Raw genomic sequence first — 19,910 nt, 5'->3', positions numbered from 1 at the left:
TGGCTAAGGGTCGACATATGAAACATCCCCTTAGAAAAATTTATACACGACTGTACTTAAACTGACACACAATATTTTTAGCGCAACGGAATCTGACTTTCAAAAATCCCTACGAAAGAATGGCCCTGACTAACAATAACCTATACGTTTCACAAATCACTTACCTCACAAAAATCTTCGTTACTCAAGCTACTGCAATACAGCAAGCGCCACTACTGCCAGCTAAATAAAAGATTCATACTACTGAAGGCACTAACTACTGATAGGCATAGTTAGCAAATGAAAGATTTTAATACAGAACAAACAATGTATTTACCTTAATAGTCATAATATATATATCAGTTCGTGACACCAATTCTTACAAATTTCAAAACTCCGCCATCTCTCTCCCCACGTCCACCACTGCTGGCGGCTCACCTCCAACAGAGCAACGCTACGCGCTGTTAGCATCCAGCTGCCGCTGCCCGACACTACAATGGCAGACAACAATGCAAACTAGCCACAGACTGCGCACAGCACAGCCAGTGATTTTTCGTACAGAGCGCTATGTGGCGTTACCAATAAGAAAACCTAAACGGCCTACTTACACGGTTTATCGTATCGCAACATTGCTGCTCGTGTTGGTCGAGATCCAGTGACTGTTAACAGAATATGGAATCGGTGGGTTCAGGAGGGTAATACGAAACGCTGTGTTGGACCCTAACGGCGTCGTATCAAATGGTTCAACTGGCTCTGAGCACTATGGGACTTAACTTCTGAGGTCAGCGGTCCCCTAGAACGTAGAACTACTTAAACCTAACTAACCTAAGGACATCACACACATCCATGCCTGAGGCTGGATTCGAACCTACGACCGTAACGGTTGCGTGGTTCCAGAGCGCTCATCCACTCCTGCCGGCGGCCTCGTATCACTTGCAGTCGATATGACAGGCATCTTATCCGCATGGCTGTAACGGATCGTGCAGCCACGTCTCCATCCCTGAGTCAACAGATGGGGACGTTTGTAAGATAACAACCATCTGCACGAACAGTTCGAAAACGTTTGCAGCAGCATGGACTATCAGCTCGGAGACCATGGCTGCGATTACCCTTGATGCTGCGTCACAGACAATGCACCTGCGATGGTGTAATCAACGACGAACATGGGTGCATGAATGGCAAAACTAAATTTTTCGGATGAATCCATGTTCTGTTTACAGCATCATGATGGTCGCATCCGTGACTGGCGACATCGCGGTGAACGCACTTTGGAAGCGTATATTCCTCATCGCCATAATGGCGCATTACCCGGCGTGATGGTATGGGGTGCCATTGGTTACACGTCTCAGTCACCTCTTGTTACCATTGACGGCACTTTGAACAGTGGACGTTACATTTCAGATGTGTTACGACCCGTGGCTCTACCCTTCATTCGATCGCTGTGAAACCCTACATTTCAGCAGGATAATGCACGACCGCATGTTGCAGGTCCTATACGGGCCTTTCTGGATACAGAAAATGTTCGACTGCTGCGCTGGCCAGCACATTCTCCAGATCTCTCACCAATTGAAAACGTCTGATCAATGGTGGCCGAGCAACTGTCTCGTCGCAATACGCGAGTCACTACTTTTGATGAACTGTGGTATCGTGTTGAAGCTGTCTACCTATACAAGCCATTCAACCTCTGTTTGACTCAATGCCGAGGCGTATCATGGCCGTTATTACCACCAGATGTGGTTGTTGTGGGCACTGATTTCTCAGGATCTATGCACCCAAATTGCGTGAAAATGTAATATGTCAGTTCCAGTATAATATATTTGTCCAATGAATACCCGTTTATCATCTGCATTTCTTCTCGGTGTAGCAATTTTAATGGCCAGTAGTGTATTTCACATTCACTGCACCTCACTTAACGCAAAATGTCTTCATTAACATTAACCAGAATTTTAGGAAGTAAGTAGTAACTCGACAACCCAGTCAAGTTTCCAGTACGGTTATGGTGCAATAATTATTCTTGGGAACGGAAATCCAGCATCCATATTGGTCCCTTCAGAAGTCATTTCAGATTAACATTAAGACAACCGAAAAATTGGAGGGACGAGTCTCTGACTGAAAATGGAGCTGAAAAGGTGCTGTGAATATGTGTCTGTAGATGTCCGGTGTACGTGTGTAACGACAACAGATCGTTCCGCAACACAGCACAATTCTATACAGCATAAAAGTCACAATACAGGATCAAAGAGGCCTCCGGCTTACAGAATACTAGATTTGGGTGGAAATGTAATCAGTGGTCACTGTGACATGATAAAACGCATGGTTGTACAGTACAGACAAGAAATGCGTGTAGAACATCGAAAAACTGGTAGAATTTGACCTCGGGGAAGAAGGTTTTAGTTTTCCGGAGCAGTGTAAGAAAATGTGAGCTATACAGACGCTACGACTTATCTCAGAAGATACACAGAAGAAAAGAAAGCTACATTAACAATATTCGCAGACTTAGAGAATTTTTTTACAATGCTTACTGCAACACAAACTATGAAATTCTCGAAAAAGTAGGGATAAAGCACAGGAATCGAAAAACTTTCTATGACTTGTACAGAAACTCGACTGGAGCTATAGGAGCTGAAGAAAATGACAGTGAAGCAGTAACTGAGAAGCGACTGAGACACAGTTGTACCCTACCACTGGTAGTATTCAGTCTGCACTTTGAGCAAGCAGTGTTGGAAATTAATAACAAAATTGGGAACTTTCAGGTTTGCCGATGACACTGACATTATGCGAGAGACAGTAAGGGATTGGAAGAGCAGGTGAACGGAACAGGTAGTATCTTGCAAAATCGTTATAAAATGAATGACAGCAAAAGTGCAACAACGGTAATGAAATTCGCAGGGTTACGTTAGCAATGCTGAAGGAATTAGATTATTAATCGAGGTGGTAGATGGGTTTTTTTGTTTGGTTAGGAAAATAACTGATGACTGACGAAACAGAAAATATATAAAATCCAGACTGACAACAGCAAGGAAAGCGTTTCAGAAAAAGAGAAAATTGTTAATATCGAGTAGAAAATTAAGTGATACGAAGTAGTTTTTGAAGTTGTATGGAGCGTTACGTTCTCCGTAAGTTAAGTGAGAACAAGGGACGATTCAGGTTAGAGGAGAATATAAACTTCTGAAATGTGCCATAAGGGAACGACGTTTAAGATTACTTGGGCAGATCGAACTGCTGAAGAAGAGATTTTGTACAGAATTCATGAAAGGAGAAATTTGGACTATATCTCGACTAAAAGAAGGCACTGGTTGGAATGGCGCATACATAAGCAACCAGGAAACTTTCCGCATGTTAATACTGTGACCGGTGCGTTTGACCTCAGTACATCGACAAGGATAATACATTCGGCTTTAGTGTCGCAACCGGAACTGCTCGGAATGCTAACGAGAGGTGGAGATCGATGTTTTGACGAGAACTGACATCACTGCCGTGAAGCCTGTCGTACGCCGCTCGTTGCTGCGTCGCCCTCGCCGAACGTAAGTCACATCTTGGCGTCGCGGCATTTTTTCCTTTCCTTTACTTTTGTAGAATTCCTACCCAAGGCGTTTGCTCTCAACTACTTGAAACGAATAGTGTAGCTGCAACAAATTGTTAATATACGTGTTTAACTATTTCAATGAAAACAACAAGAAAGTATCACACATGACAATGTGCAGAAGAGTGTGTAAGTAACTGTGGTACAACCAGGGCCGTTGCTAGATGTTTTCCCGCTCTAGGCTAGAATCGAAAAGAAATGACGCCCCCTCTTTTTTACTACCATCGGTTTCTCCCATTATCCATCCGCCCCCTCCGAAACCACCAACATACAACGGCACAACAATGCAAATGTCCTATTATTCTTTTGATCATTAAACTAATATGACCAAAGGCCCTCATCTTCTGCCGACAGTCGTCAGTTCATTTGACGCACGACAAATATCAACAGAGGCAAAAACAAAGATAGGGGCTCAGGAAGGTATGTTATCTATCAAGTCGCAACACGATCGTAAGATAGCCCACGCCATCGTTCCAGCGACGACATGGATGAATCAAAGTTTACTTCCGTTTTGTGCTCAGCAGGTGCTGCTATAGTTTTGAGGTAGGTAGAGGCAGTGTGTTTACTTTCGTCAAAGTAAGTGAAGATTTATTAAGTAATTGTTCCGTATGCCCTTGAAAACAATGAGGTGTTCTCATTTCTCATCTTTTCAATTTTTCCTCCTCATTTGGTCAATTTTTTCACTGCTTGATTTGTCGCTCTAGGCGGCGTCCTAGTCTTGCACATTGGTAGTAATTATCCTGGTTACAACTGACTAGAGTTTTCAAGTACAGCAGAGAAGAAACCTGTGTTATATGCACACAACTCCGCCATGTAGGGAGTCTAGAGGGTGAATCACCTAGCACATGCACTACAGTCATTTCCGACCAGGAAGGCACTATCGATAGCAGTTTTGACAGTTTCCGTACGCTCTTGAAAACAATGCGGTGTTTTAAATTTTCATCTTTTTAATTTTTTCTCCGCATTTGGTCAAATTTTTCACTGATTCGAAATAATTTTTTCTGTCCTTCGCCGCCCCTAAAATTTTGTCTCTCCAGGCGGCCATCTAGTCTTTCCTATTGGCAGTAACTGCTCTTTTACAACTGACCAGAGTGTTCAAGTACAGCAGAGAATAAACCTGTGTTATATGTGAATCACCTAGCACATGCACTGCAATCATTTCGTATCTGGAAGGCACAGTCGATAACGATTTCGACAGGACGAAATTGTAACAAAAGGCGTGTATTTGCTGCAGATTTTGAGACGTTGGCGAAAGTGCAGTTTCTTAAAACAGTTACGAATTTTTAAATTGGACAATGCCTGTTGACATTAAAATCCTAAAAGTAGCATAAATGTGAATGTCAGTGATGTTTGTAGCGGGAAGCTAGTGCTAATAATTTACGTGGAGGACCTAGCTGTGGTGAGAATAGTAGGCTAAATACAGTTGGTGGTGGCGTGTTGGTTGTTGGTAGACGTATTTTATCTTCTAGCGAAATTGAAGTAGTTGGTTAGCATATGTAGAAGTAATTCTTGGCAAACGGAATAAAATAATAATTTGATCCTTTTATATACCTCCCAACAAAGGTGATACAATCGCTGATAGGTTCAAAGAGAACTTCAGTCTAATTACATACACGTACCCAGCTCTTAGAATTGTAGTTGATTGTGACTTCAATTTACCGTCGATAAGTTGGCGAAAATGCATGGCTCTGAGCACTATGGCTCTGAGCACTATGGGACTTAACATCTGTGGTTATCTGTCCCCTAGAACTTAGAACTACTTAAACCTAACTAACCTAAGGACATCACACACATCCATGCCCAGGCAGAATTCGAACCTGCGACCGTAGCGGTCGTGTGGTTCCAAACTGTAGCGCCTAGAACCGCCCGGCTACTCAGGCCGGCAAAATGGATGTTTAAGGCCGAACGTAAGCATTAAACATTATCTGGAATTGTTCTAAAGGCATTCTCTGGTAATTATTTTCAGCAACTGGTTCATGAGCCCACTCGAATCGTAAACGGTTGTGAAAACACACATGATCTCTTAGCAGCAAATAATCCAGAGCTGATAACGAGCATCAAAACGGATTCAGGGGTTAATCAACATGAGGTTGTCGTAGTGAGAATGAATATCGTAACTCCCATATCCACCAACAATATTCGAACTTCTGTAAAACATAGCCATTCTTGGGGATCAACTTCGGCGTTTGTTAATTTATTTGGTATAAATCTCTCAATTGGTGTCGATACTGTTTCTCTGAATTCAACCAATATCTGGTCTAAACTTACATTGTTAATGTGGAAGGAGTAGAGATTATCTCTCACGAAGGCGTCAAGCGGATTTACACCTGTTTTTCAAAGATATATATATATATATATATATATATATATATATATATATATATATATATGCTTATAATAGTTTCCACAACGAAACCATGTCTCCAAACGTGGCAGAAAATCCAAATAGTGCCACGTTCTACGTAAAATATACGAGCAGAAGGACCCAATCAATGTCTTCTTTGCGCAATATCAATGAAAATGCTATCGATGACCGTGCTGCTAAAGCAGAGTTTTCACAATATTTTTTTCCAAAATTTTGCACAATTCTAGTTAAGAACAGCTGCCAACACGAGTAACCTGCAAATAGATGTTCTTGGAGCAGTGAACCAATTTAAATCACTTAATAAAAGCAAGTCTTCCGCTGCAGTTTGTATACAAATTAGGCTCTTATCAGCGTATGCTGATGCACTAGCTCCATATTTAACAGACATATGCAACCACTCGAGACCAAAGATCCGTACCCAATGATTGGAAAGCTGCACAGGTCACACCAATATTAAAGAAAAGCAATAACGTGGATATGTAGCAGGATTTTGGAACATATATTGTGTTTGAAAATAACGAATTACCTCGAAGAGAACGGTTTATTGCCACATAGTCAACAGGGTTTTAGAAAACATATTTCTTGTGCAACACAACTAGCTCTTTACACACACAAAGTGTTGAGTGCTATCGACAAGGGATTTCAAATTGATTGCGTGCCTCTAGATTTCCAGCAGGCTTTCGACAACGCACCTCACAAGCGGCTTGTAATCAAATTGCGAATGGACTCATGATATCCTCTCAGAAAGGTCACACTTCGTGGTAATTGACGGAAAGTCCTCGAGTAAAATAGATGTGACTTCTGGTGTTCCCCGAGGTGGTGTCGTAGGCCCTCTGCTGTTCCTTATATATATAAACGATTTAGGAGACAACCTGAGCAGACATCTTAGGTTATTTGCAGATGATGCTGTCATTTATCGTCTACTAAAGTCACCAGAAGAACAAAACCAATTGCAAAACAATTTAGGTAACGCATCTATATGGTGCAAAAATTGGCAACTCACCCTAAATAATGAAAGGTGTGAGGGCATCCACATGAGTGCTACAAGAAATCCATTAAACTTTAATTACAAACTAAATCATTGAAATCTAAAAGCGTAAATTCATCTAACTACCTATAAATTACAGTCACAAACAACTTAAATTGGAAAGAACATACAGCAAATGTTGTGGAGAAGGCGACCTAAAGACTGCGTTTTATTTGCGGAACACTTAGAAGATGCAGCAGATCTACTAAAGAAACTGCCTACACTACGCTTGTGTGTCTCCTTTCCAAGTACTGTCGGGAGGTGTGGGATCCTTAACTAACAGTAAGATTAACGGAATGCATCGAGAAAGTTAGAGAAGGGCACAAGGTTTTGTCTTAACGAGAAATAGAGGAGAGAGTGTCACGGATATGATACAGGATTTTGGGTGAAAATCACTAAAATAAGGGGTTTTTCGTTGCGGCGAGGTCTTCTCACGAAATTTCAATCACCAAATTTTTTCCTTAGAATACGAAAAAATTATTTGACGCCGAAATACGTAGGGAGAAACAATTATCGTTATAAAATAAGGGAAATCAGAGCTCCACTCGCTATTCCAGATTGGAATAACTGAGAATTGTTGTGAAGTTGGTTCGATTAACCCTCTGTCGAGCACTTGAGTGTGATTTGAAGAGTATCCACGTTAATGTAGGTAATAAATCTGTTTTGCTTATGGTAGAGGTTACCCCTTCATTTATAGAATTCTTAACTCACAGATGAAATGTTACATATGTAAGGGTAATTTGCTGCTTCTGGTACAGCCAAGGTGCTACCATAATTACTTTACTCTACTTTCAATTGTTCCATGTAATGAACAGCCCATTAGACCTAAAACAATACAATGTTACATAATATCGGAAGCTTAACAATCGTCCTGAGCCTTGGAGTTTAAAGATCCTGGATCTTACCGTGGCGTGTATAATAATTTCATCATACTTAAGCGCTACACCTAAGTACAACCAATCGTCCTAAGTTTTGTGCGCAAATGGATCTAGGTTCTAGTTTGATCATGTGCAACTTTCTTCACATATACTTGTTTTCAACACGTATATTCTGTAAACTACTACAACGGCACTCACACACTTTAAAATCCAGCCTACTTCCATAACAGCCTACAGTCTGGAACCTCGCGATCGCTAGGGTCGCAGGTTCGAATCCTGCCCCGGGCATGGATGTGTGTGATGTCCTTAGGTTTGTTAGATTTAAGGGACTGATGACCTCAAAAGTTAAGTCCCATGGTGCTCAGAGCTACTCGAACCATTTGGACCCTAACAGCCCTCTACCCTTCGAATCATAAGCATCCAAAGACTACATGACATCATATTTAATGCATAAATACTGTCCGGAGTTCACGATTTAAATTTCCAGTGCCGGTGTGTATCGTCATTCATGTACGTTGCGACACTAGGACTGTCCACCACTAGAGAGCACTTGCTAAATACGGTTTTTCGTAATTCCTTAAGTAAATATTGCAAAATTCGAATCAACAACTGCAAACTACTAAGAAATAGATATTCTAGGTACTGCAAAGTAGCTTAAATCACCTAAGAAAGGAATGTCTTTCGCTTTAGATCCCATACCAAATCATGCAAGATTTCCTATCGCAGATCCATAAACTTATACTTTTTTGTGCTATTATTAACACTCACACAGACCGACGACAGAGCAAAGTATGACAAACAAAATAAAATTAGCAGTCAGCTTTGCAAATCGAGAATACAGTTTCGATCCAGACAAATGTCCGGGGAGTTCCTGTTTATCTAAAAACTCATTCGTCTCTGTCAGCCAGCCATCGGTAAGCGATTTACAGTGGCCCTGGTTCCAAGAGGCCGTGATTGAAAACCAGTGCACGCACTCAGCAAACGAAGGTCTGCTGTTACACAGACAAGTATTACAGCGTAGCCGTTTGCTTGCGCAAGAACAGAACTCGACAATTCACTCTTGCACAGAAAACAAGAGTTACTTCAGCTGCTCGGTAGATAAATACCGACTAAAGCCGACGTCAAAAAAAAACGACAGTCAAGGGAAATAAACTTACTACATTCAAATATCATATGGAAATATAATCAACACTAATTTAAAATATAAATAAAACCGTCACAGTACACACCAAAGATCAGACCTTCCACAAACTCAAGAGCAGCTTGTTCTCAGATACATATTGCACAGGTTAACCGTAGTATCATCATACAACTAGACCTATAATAAGGATCTAAACATGGGAGTGGAATGTCAGACTTAGTTTTGTACGATACTTGAAGCCTAAACAGAGTGGAAATACATCCACGTTCATCTCCCAAATCAGCACAGTTTTGTTGAACTGCGACGCATCAGATACTATAGGCCAGAATATAGATGTAATAGTTACACGAGAGTATGCAACTAATAATGAACTTACTCTAAATCTTCAGGCGCTTGAGTAACTTTTGTTGATCCGGAAGCAGCATTTAACTGTGAGGACTAACGACAACGCTCGCGTTTGTACAAAAATTTTGCTTCCTTCAGGAGATAGGCTACTATTCCTTCCATATATTCACACTGCTGTTCGCTTAAATGAACACCATACTGTCCCACATGTGCCGTGTCTCATCTTCGTCCTTTAGTGGCTGTAGGAGGAAGTTTGTGATAGTAAATTTAGTATCAACGATTAGTTTTGAAATACAAGTTTAAATGTTTCATTTCATTCGTATTGTGGAATTGGCGGATCACGTGTTTTAGTTAAATAGACATTAATGTGACACTCGGCTGGTAATGACATTGAATGCAAGGGTCTGGACTGGAGGTGACGTTGTAACTCATCAAAAAGATGATACAGTGGGTTATGGATGCTGCTCTTGACAGACCAGTCAATTTCCTATCGCACACGATACAGCTTGATCCACCACTCCTAATTTCCAGTCATTCACTGTTCGGTGGCATCGAACTTTACATTGTCTCGGGTGACGATTTGCATTGAGATCAGTGGGCTCCCCAGACTGAACCATTTTTCCGGTACTGTGGCTTACACGTGTCTTCCTTTGAGCGTAACAGATAGTTAAAATAATGAAAATATCAAAAGTTTTTTTTTGCTTTTAATAATTTTTAACACTATGAGATTGCATATTAATAGTGCAGTGATAATGTAGTCTAGATATTTAGGAACTGGGTATTTGTTGTTAGATACTTGCAGTATCTAATTTATGAAATGTCTCAGATGTGGTTGGGATCATACTCTCTAGTACACATAGAAAACTTCATCACATAGTAATTCCCTGTTTCTAACAGACTCTGATGTCACATATTAATAATATTATAGAAGTGATTTAGCAAGAGTGTATTTGTTTCAACATAGTGTTGTGAAAGTTTAATTGTGATTATGCGTCTTTTTTGCTCTGCCTCAGAGCTCTGTGTAATCTCTGCTGTTGACGATGTTTCATGATGATCTGCTCCCTATGGTGAACAGAACAAGAAAAATATGACACACACATAGCCTCTAGTACTAAAAACGAGGAGGACGGGAAGTCTGTTTTTTGTTACTTCTGACAGGAAGAGAGAGGGATGAGAGTACAGTGCTTGGCGTTTAAAGTATTAGCAACGCTTATGTGCAAAGTCATCCATATATATCCGGTGCTGAACATGTAGCCATTAGCTAGTTACTACTGGTCTGGTAACCGAATGCTTCATTTCGTAGCAATGCGTTTTGTGCCAGCCACCAAGTTCGTTATGCCAGAGAAGATTACACATACATATTGTTTAAATCATGTAAGTACCACTACCATTCTTGGCGAGATGGTTTGCTGCAGTCTTAACTGCTCTCTCGTTCGCTGCCAGGCAATAGGTGGCACCTGCAGCAATTCAAGGAATTTCATTCCGTGCAAACATCCCACTTGTGCGTTCGAGGCAATTTATCCAGTGAACGCAGAGCTGAGTTCCTAGTAATCTAGGTGCTTATCTGTAGCAGCGTGCTAATTGTTGTACATACCGTATTTGTGCTTTTGTTTCGTTGACGCTTTCATTGTTGCATCGTTATATCAACAGTCGCATTGTCTCTATTCTGTCATTCCAGTACCACTTGTACTTCAGTTCAGTCATGGAATGCCGTTGTCTACAATGGAAAATGATTTCCTGTCCTTTCCGTGAATCAATTGTGAGTGTGTATGTTGTTCCTTTAATAAATCCCTTTCCCATTCTTGTCCAGTCCGAAATCTATTGACTTCGAGGTCGACATCGACGATGCGTTTGGCTACGGCCTACCTCATCTCATACGTGACTAAGCCCGGCCTCCTCAGTATCCTTTCTTCCAGGAGCGCTAAACCTCACAATTTTGCTATGACGTTGCACACTATACATGTTGTTCTCATTTTAAAACACACAGTAGTAATATATGGAGGGCTCAGCAGGGGCTCCGGTATTTCTGCTAGGTGTTCCCACCAGGCTGACCTCAACAAGGTGATGGCAGTCCACAATTCTGCTACAGGTATGGGTTGTCTAACATTTACAGAAACCTCTAATAATTCGTAAGAATCAAATTCAGAAACAATGTTATGTTAGATAATGAATATATTTGAGACTTACACCTTACTGGACAAAAATTTCCGCCATTTTACGTTATACACCGTACCATCATTAATTTAGCCACACAATATGTAATCATCATGTCCTATACCATAAATTTCTGTAATGTTTAGCGCTAATATGTCATGATGTCATTAATTTAGCCACACACTGGGCTCTCATAATGTCTCATACCATAAATTACGTCGCTATCGGCATATATGCAGTGAAGTTAGTCATTTATAATGTCATTGTGTCTTACCTCGTAACATTCACCACCAATTTACTTAGAGTTTCATGACGTAAACGAAATGACTTTAACATAATGTGAGACAAAACAGTATTCATGTGATGTTGACGGCAGTGGGACGAAATTCACGTAATTGACACTATAAGCCCCCTGAAGTGGCCGTGCGGTTCTAGGCGCTGCAGTCTGGAACCGCGAGACCGCTATGGTCGCAGGTTCGAATCCTGCTTCGGGCATGGATGTGTGTGATGTCCTTAGGTTAGTTAGGCTTAACTAGTTCTACGTTCTAGGGGACTAATGACCTTAGAAGTTGAGTCCCATAGTGCTCAGAGCCATTTGAATCATTTGACACTATAAAAATATTATGGAATAATAGGTAATACGGTGATAGTGTGGGAAAATAAGTAAAAAAAGTTTACATTGTGGAAAAATACGAAAAACATTTTAAAACTGTAAGAAAATGCATAAAACTGTGGAAATACGGAAAAATTCGTATCTACCTGCGTGTGTTTTCTGCTGACGGCTGGAATGACGAAAATCACGTAATATTACATTTAATTTCTTATTATCTTTTATCCACTCCCTAGACCTCAGGTGACATTACTTAGCATAATTACAACAAAATCAATTTGTTATGGACAAACAGCTACACCATGTTCCTCTCCCTACGACGCACAGCTCTACCCACTGAAGTGCTCCAGTTTTAAGATGAAGTGGAAGGGGCTTAGAAACAATTGATCCGCGGGGTGAGGAGGAGAGGGTGAGTGGGGGATGGTTGGTGGTGGAGGACCGTGATCATTTCCTCAGGGGATGGGGTGTGGGGGTGGGCGGGCTAACCTTCAATACAAATAACAGATGCATGTAACCTAATGAAGATCTCATCGGTTCAATACTAATAACAATTTAGGTGATTCTCTAAAGGCACACCTATAATTACAGTCAGTCTACCAGCAACAGGATTCAACTTGCGAAAAATATAAGCACATTAACTTCTGGAAAAAAGCTTTACATATACAGTGTGGAAGGCACTGGTTAAACTTGTCTGCCAAAAGACAGGTTCTTCCCTCTACTGATGTCTGGACCATGTCAGTGCGTTTGCCATGTCTTAACACCATCAGCTATAACGTCCACACGTTAGAAAAGAAACCTCAGCCACAGCTCGAGAATTAATTAAGCTATGCTCAAATAAAACGCGCCTTTCTTTCTCTTATGTAATGGGATATGTGTTTGATATGTCACGTGCCCCCTTTCCATTTGAAAATCAGGACTTGCATTCAAGTTGGCTGCTTTCAAAATAGCGGCTACGTTGGTAACATAACCTCACAAGCTTTTCTTTTCATTGTGCTTGACTTTTCGTTTCTGTTTATCCATCTGTATTCGCTTTAGCGGGGTGATTACACCTACGGACCACCATAATTGCAGTTATTATTATTTGGTCTTGTTTATGTGATAATATTCTTGAAGTGTGAGGAGCTGTTCTTGTCTCTTACCTTAATGTATTCAAAATCGGTGTCTGATGAATTTCATGTTGGTTTGTCTGAAAGTGTTCCACAAAAGTTGAAAGACCAACGCTATACTGACATTAGTTCAATAGGCGCAGACATGTAAATCTCAAAGGTCAGCGAGAAGAAACCCTCCTGGTCTTGCATTAAAGTGCCACATCCTGAAACAATAGCAGAAACGAAACAGCTCTTAAACGTCGAGACGAAGTTGCAGGCAACAAACTTTTTAAATTATTATTAACAAGCTTCAGTAGCACATAGCCACTGGTTTCATGCCAGGCTATTATATCTGAATACTTAATTTTCCAGGTCCTCACAGAAATGCGTTTGATATTTTCTCTGACGCTTTCAAATAAGCGTAGTCTTCCAATCAAAAGAGGCCTCAGAGCTATAATTTTAGATAGAGTGCGTGGAGTTTCTGGTCTACTATGGGCATGTGTCCAGTAGGCAGGTAGTGGCACACACAGGTGATGTGCCAGGTACAAGGGTTGTAAATTACGAGGAGTGGACGAAAAGCTGCCACTTCGTAATACAGAGATGTGTCTTCCGAAGATGCTGGAAGAAAACATCGAAGACAAAATACGTGGTCCTGCAAGTTGGGGATTGTGCATTGGGCTCACAAACCCATCATGAGATTCTTAATTACTATGCATCTGTACAGACTAGAAATATGACACCTATGAATGAAGGACATGATTTTTGGTACGTAGTATGGGTTAGCCTACCGAGACGTCAAACCTTTCAGGCTTCTGCATCTCAATCGGTAGAAACGGAAACCTTACAGGGTCACTTTGCTGTCCATCTCTCTGTCTGACCGACACTTAAAACCCATTTTCTCAGGAACGGGTAAAGGTATAACGTTGAAATTAACATCAGGCACTGAGGTCTACCGTCCCTTGGCGGTGTAAAAATGTAAACTTGTGAGTGAACAGTATCAAAGTTTTTTTTATTTTTTTTGTTTTTTTTTTTTACCACCTGCTTAATAGATTGTTTGTCCGTCTTTGGAATTACATATATATCTCTCATTCTGAGGATCGTCGCCCCGACAGTTTGATGTTATGTTTCTGCATATATCTGGCATTAGATGTCTACGTACAGGTCATATAACTCGCATAAATAACGGGCCGTTGATATGCGTTGATCGTGATGCACTCTACAGCGACCCAGATGGGTTCTATATGATTTACATCAGGCGAATATGGTCTCCGACACATCAATGTGATATTACTATAATCCACCTCAAATCACTGTAGCATCGTTCCGTCTACGAGACACGGACAGTTATACTGCTGAAAAAAAGACATCGCCGCAGGAAAAGACATCAGGTACGAAGTGATGTGTGTTCTTCTCGGCTGTTAGCGTGTTTTATATGACTTCCACAAGTCCTATGCAAGCGCAGGAGAATGTTTCCCATGGCATAATACTGCTCCCACCAGCCTGCGACCGGAGAGCGCTGCACTTACCGGGCCGCCGTTTACATCGATGACGGCGTTTGTGGAGACTACCTTCGACATAGTGTAGCATAAACGTCAGTCAGCTGAAGAGCCGACACGTTTCCACTGACCGACGGTCAATTCCAGTGGTCCTGTGGCTGCTACAATTGTAACTGACAACGTCATTGGGTCAACACGTGAACACGTACTGGCGGTCTGCAGTGGAGTTCCTTGTTCAATAACGTACAATGAATAGTGTGCTCCGGAACACTTTGCCTACACCGGCATTGTGCTCATTCGTCAGGAATACCACAGATTACCATATAACCTAATTTACAGAGCAGACAAGCCTCCGAACCCCAGTGTACACCTTGTGGTAATACCACTGTCCTCCTATCTCTTTCCACAGATACTCGTGACAGCCTTACGTGAACATTCGACCATCTTCGCCGTTTTCGACATACTCGTTCGCAGGCTCTACGTAATAATAACCCCTGACCTGTGTAAAAGTCGCTTACCTCAATGGATTTTGTCATTTGCAGCTCATATCTTCGCTAGTTTGATCCCCGTCCACATATGCTCCGCTTACGTACCTTTGATTCCTCGTCACCTGTCCGCAACGCCACCAGACGGCATCCAACGTCGCCTTGGGCAGTGGTCATATTACTCGGACAGTCCACGGGTGTACTGCCGGTCCATTGTGTACGATGGGCACAATATTTCGGCGATCAGACGTCACCATCGTCAGGTGCACTGACGAAATGAGCTTCTGGAGGAGGGCGACAGTCTTAAATCCCCTCCCCTCCGCCTCGAGAGGGGAGGGGATTTAAGACGGCCGCACGCCCCCAGGAGCTCATTTCGTCAATGAAACTGACGATGGTGATGTCTGATCGCCGAAATATTGTGCCCATCGGACACAATGGACCGGCAGTACACCCGTTGACTGTTCCAAAATAAATACGCCGGAATAAATTGAAGAATCACAGTAGTCATATTGTTTCGGCTCATCACAAATTTTGAAACTCGCGTACTACCTCACCAAAACCCATAGGGTACTTGCTATTGACCTAGAATAACAAATTTTTGGAAGAATCAAGATTTCACAGTACAAGTAAAGAAAAAAATCTGAAAATTGTCAATTTGTAATTATATCACGTTTCTTTCCTTTTTTTGCCATTTGTCGTCTATCTATCTGTTTGTCCAACTGTTACAAAGCTTTTTCCTCAAGAACGGCTAGAGGCATCGAGCTTAACGTTGTGTTAATTACTAAGGTCTACCGTCTTTTAGCGGCGCAAAATTTAAGCTTTTCACTAATGCAACAAAAAGAAACGGGCATATACGTCATATACTGTCACTCTGAGGTGACAAAAGTCATGGGATACTTACTAACACAGTGTCGGATCTCCTTTTGCCCATATTAGTGCAGCATGTCGACATGGCACGGACTCAACAAGTCGTTGAGAGTCCCTTGCAGAAATATTGAGCCAAACTGCCTCCATAGCCGTCCATAATTGTGGAAGTGTTTCAGGTACAGGATTTTGTGCACGAACTGACTTCTCGGTTATGTCCCATAAATGTCGATGGGATTCATATTCGCTATCTGGATGGCCAAACCGTTCACTCGAACTGTCCACAATATTCTTCAAACAAATGGCAAACAATTGTGGCCCGGTGACATGGCGCATTGTCAACTTCCATACTTGTTTGGGAACATGATGTCCACAAATGGTGTCCAAGTCGCTCTTGGACTCTTTCCAGTCAGTGACCGGTTCAGATGGACCATTATGGAGCCACCACGAGCATGCACAGTGCGTTGTTGACAGGCTGGGTCCATGACTTCGTGGGGTCTGCATCACACTCCAAGCTCGCCATCTTCTCCGCCTACCAAATGAAATCGGGACACATCCGACCAGGACACGGCTTCTTGAAGTCTGTCGTCCATAGGCTATGGTCACGAGCTCTAGAGAAACGCTGCAAGCGATCTCGTGCTGCTAGCAAAGGCACCAGAGTCTGTCGTCTGCTGCTGTAAACCAATAACGCCAAGTTTCGCTGCACTGTCCTAACGGACACGTTCGTCACACGTTCCACATTCATTGCTGCTGTTACTTCACGCAGCGTTGGTTGTCTGTTAGCCACTACTCTCGATCGTCAAGTGAAACCCTTGGGCCGCTGCATTGTCCTTGGTGAGAGGTAATGTCTGAAATTGGTATTCTCGGCACACTCTGGACACTGTGGGCCACTGACTATTGAATTTTTATTTCCAGAATGAGATTTTCACTCTGCAGCGGAGTGTGCGCTGATATGAAACTTCCTGGCAGATTAAAACTGTGTGCCCGACCGAGACTCGAACTCGGGAAGGCAGGAGACGAGATACTGGCAGAAGTAAAACTGTGAGTACCGGGCGTGAGTCGTGCTTCGGTAGCTCAGATGGTAGAGCACTTGCCCGCGAAAGGGAAAGGTCCCGAGTTCGAGTCTCGGTCGGGCACACAGTTTTAATCTGCCAGGAAATTTCAAGTTTCGAATTTTTATTTGTTTATTTATTGTTCCGTGGGACCAAATTAAGAAGAAATCTCCATGGTCATGGAACGAGTCAATACATGAAATTATAACACGATAGTAGAAACAGATAAAATGAAATACAAGGAACGCATTCAGGCGACAATTCGTAAGTTTAAATAAATAAAATCAAGGATGTAACACTGGAATTTGCTTAATTTTTCACCTCTTCCAGGATCTCCTCGACAGAGTAGAGGGAGTGAGCCATGAGGAAACTCTCCAGTTTAGACTTAAAAGCATTTGGGCTACTGCTAAGATTTTTGAGTTCTTGTGGTAGCTTATTGAAAATGGATGTAGCAGAATAGTGCACTCCTTTCTGCACAAGAGTCAAGGAAGTGCATTCCACATGCAGATTTGATTTCTGCCTAGCATTAACTGAGTGAAAGCTGCTAACTCTTGGGAATAGGCTAATATTGCTAACAACAAACGACATTAAAGAAAATATATACTGTGAGGGCAATGTCAGAATTCCCAGATTATTGAATAAGGGGTCGACAAGAGGTTGTCGAACTTACACCACAAATAGCTCGAACAGCCCGTTTTTGAACCAAAAACACCTTTTTGAATCAGAAGAATTACCCCAAGAAATAATACCATATGACATAAGCGTGTGAAAATACGCGAAGTACACTACTTTTCGTGTTGAAGTGTCACTTATTTCAGATACTGTTCTAACGGTAAATAATGCAGCAGTTAGTTTCTGAACAAGATCCTGGACATGGGCTTTCCACAACAGCTTACTGTCTATCCGAAAGCCTAGGAACTTGAACTGTTTCGTCTCGCTTATAATATGCCCATTCTGTCTGATCAAAATATCACTTCTTGTTGAATTGTGAGTTAGAAACTGTAAAAACTGAGTCTTACTGTGATTTAGCATCAAATTATGTTCCACAAGCCACGAACTTATTTCATGAACTACATTATTTGATAATGTTTCAATATTACACACAAGATCCTTCAATACCAAGCTAGTGTCATCAGCAAACAGAAATATTCTTTAATCACCTGTAACACTAGAAGGCATATCATTTGTATAAATGAATTCCATAATGATTTACAAAATGGAATGCCCAATACGTCTTGCTCTAACTACTATTTCGAATTCAAAGTCTGTTAATTCCAGCCGTGCGGCCATTTTAAGACGGAAGCCTTTTCATATGAATCATCTGAGTACGAGTGGCTGTTCAGCCAATGCACTGCCCTTTTGATACGTGATACTGCCGCCGTATGTACAAGTGCCTATCGCTAGCAAATGATTTTTGTCACTTGAGTGTATATATGAGGGCATTTTGAATAGTAGTGCCTCTGAATTTCTTATTTGAAAACTCTTAAGTCTTTTTACGTAAAACAAACCTTATTAACTCTTCAGGTATATCTTTTTGCTCCCTGGCGACCAATATATTGCTCCCAACGAGAGACCAGTTTGTTGATACCGTCACAGTAGAATGTTTGACTTCGTTGACTATGCCACAACCACATCTCTGCTTGCACCATTTCATCGCTGTCAAAGTGAATTTCCCTTATGGTGTTCTTTAATCTGATTGGACCAAGTCGATACTTTGAGAAGGGAGATTGATGACAGTGAACCCAAGGCCTCACATTGTTGCAGATGTCGCAGCTGCTCTTGTATGGTCGGGCACAGTCATGTTGAAGAAGAGGTTTCTTTCTGTGTGGACGAACGCATTAGAATGTTCATAACTTTTTACTTAAAGAACTGCAAGGGTTTTCACATAAAACATTGGCGTTTTCAGCAGGGCCACGTACATTTCGGTCTGTTGTTCTAGCGGTAAAGAGCGTTCGTTCAATCCGAGAAGTCGCGTTATCGAATATCGGTCGGACAACGGATTCTTCCAACTTCATTTCAAGCTAGTTTAACCCTATCAACGGTGTGTGAAATCACCAGAAACGAGACATGGTTCAGATTCCATATCAAACTGCAGGTCCCCTTTCCATTGTCGGATAACTGGGGCTAGGTTAGGGACACTCAAATCACCAAAGTGTCGTCCAATAGAACTACTTGCACCAGGTCACTTAGCTACACGAAATTATTGTTGTTGTTGCTAGTATTGTCCATCGCCCACTCTACGCATCACATCTCTGCTGCAATATGTATCATACATGCTCAAATTTTTCGCATATGAGGTCACACACAAACACACACGCACGCACGCACGCACACACACACACACTCACACACACACACACACACACACACACACACACACGCACACACACACACACACACACACACACACACACACACACACACACACACACACACACACAAATACGAGTTTATCAACTCTGTATTCGCTGTGTTGAGCGTATAATGTGGACAAATTACTTAACCTGTACTTGTGGAGACTTTGCTGCAGGCGAGAGAACAACGGTAGTGGTGGGGTCTCCATTCAAAAATGGTTCAAACAGCTTTAAGCACTATGGGACTTAACTTCTGAGGTAATCACTCCCCTACAACTTAGAGCTACTTAAACCTAACTAACCTAAGGACATCACACACATCCATACTAGAGGAAGGATTCGAACCTGCGACCGTAGCGGTCGTGCGGTTCCAGACTGTAGCGCCTAGAACTGCTCGGCTCCCCGGCCGGCGTTGGCTCCATTGTCATCGATCACAGTGCGGTATGGGTGGGGCTCCATTGTGATCGATCATAGTGCGGTAGGGGTGCT

The 19,910-nt window shown here is 41.9% G+C and overlaps 1 protein-coding gene across 2 annotated transcripts in view; it reads left to right on the top strand.

Moving 5' to 3' along the window:
• Positions 1–3,399: 3,399 nt before the first annotated feature.
• The window catches only part of LOC126285286 (fatty acyl-CoA reductase 1-like), a 159,327-nt gene continuing 142,816 nt past the window's right edge, over positions 3,400–19,910 (top strand). The window contains exon 1 of one of the 2 annotated variants that reach the window (XM_049984574.1): positions 3,400–3,503. The gene's annotated coding sequence lies outside the window, so the exon portion shown is untranslated. The remainder of the gene's footprint in view (positions 3,504–19,910) is intronic. The other variant, XM_049984575.1, reaches the window with a different exon arrangement.

This window comes from Schistocerca gregaria, chromosome 8 (assembly GCF_023897955.1).
Source record: "Schistocerca gregaria isolate iqSchGreg1 chromosome 8, iqSchGreg1.2, whole genome shotgun sequence".
In the NCBI taxonomy this organism is placed as follows: Eukaryota; Metazoa; Arthropoda; class Insecta; order Orthoptera; family Acrididae; genus Schistocerca; species Schistocerca gregaria.
The sequence above is the reverse complement of the archived record's forward strand: the minus strand, read 5'-3'. Positions and strand labels throughout refer to the sequence as shown.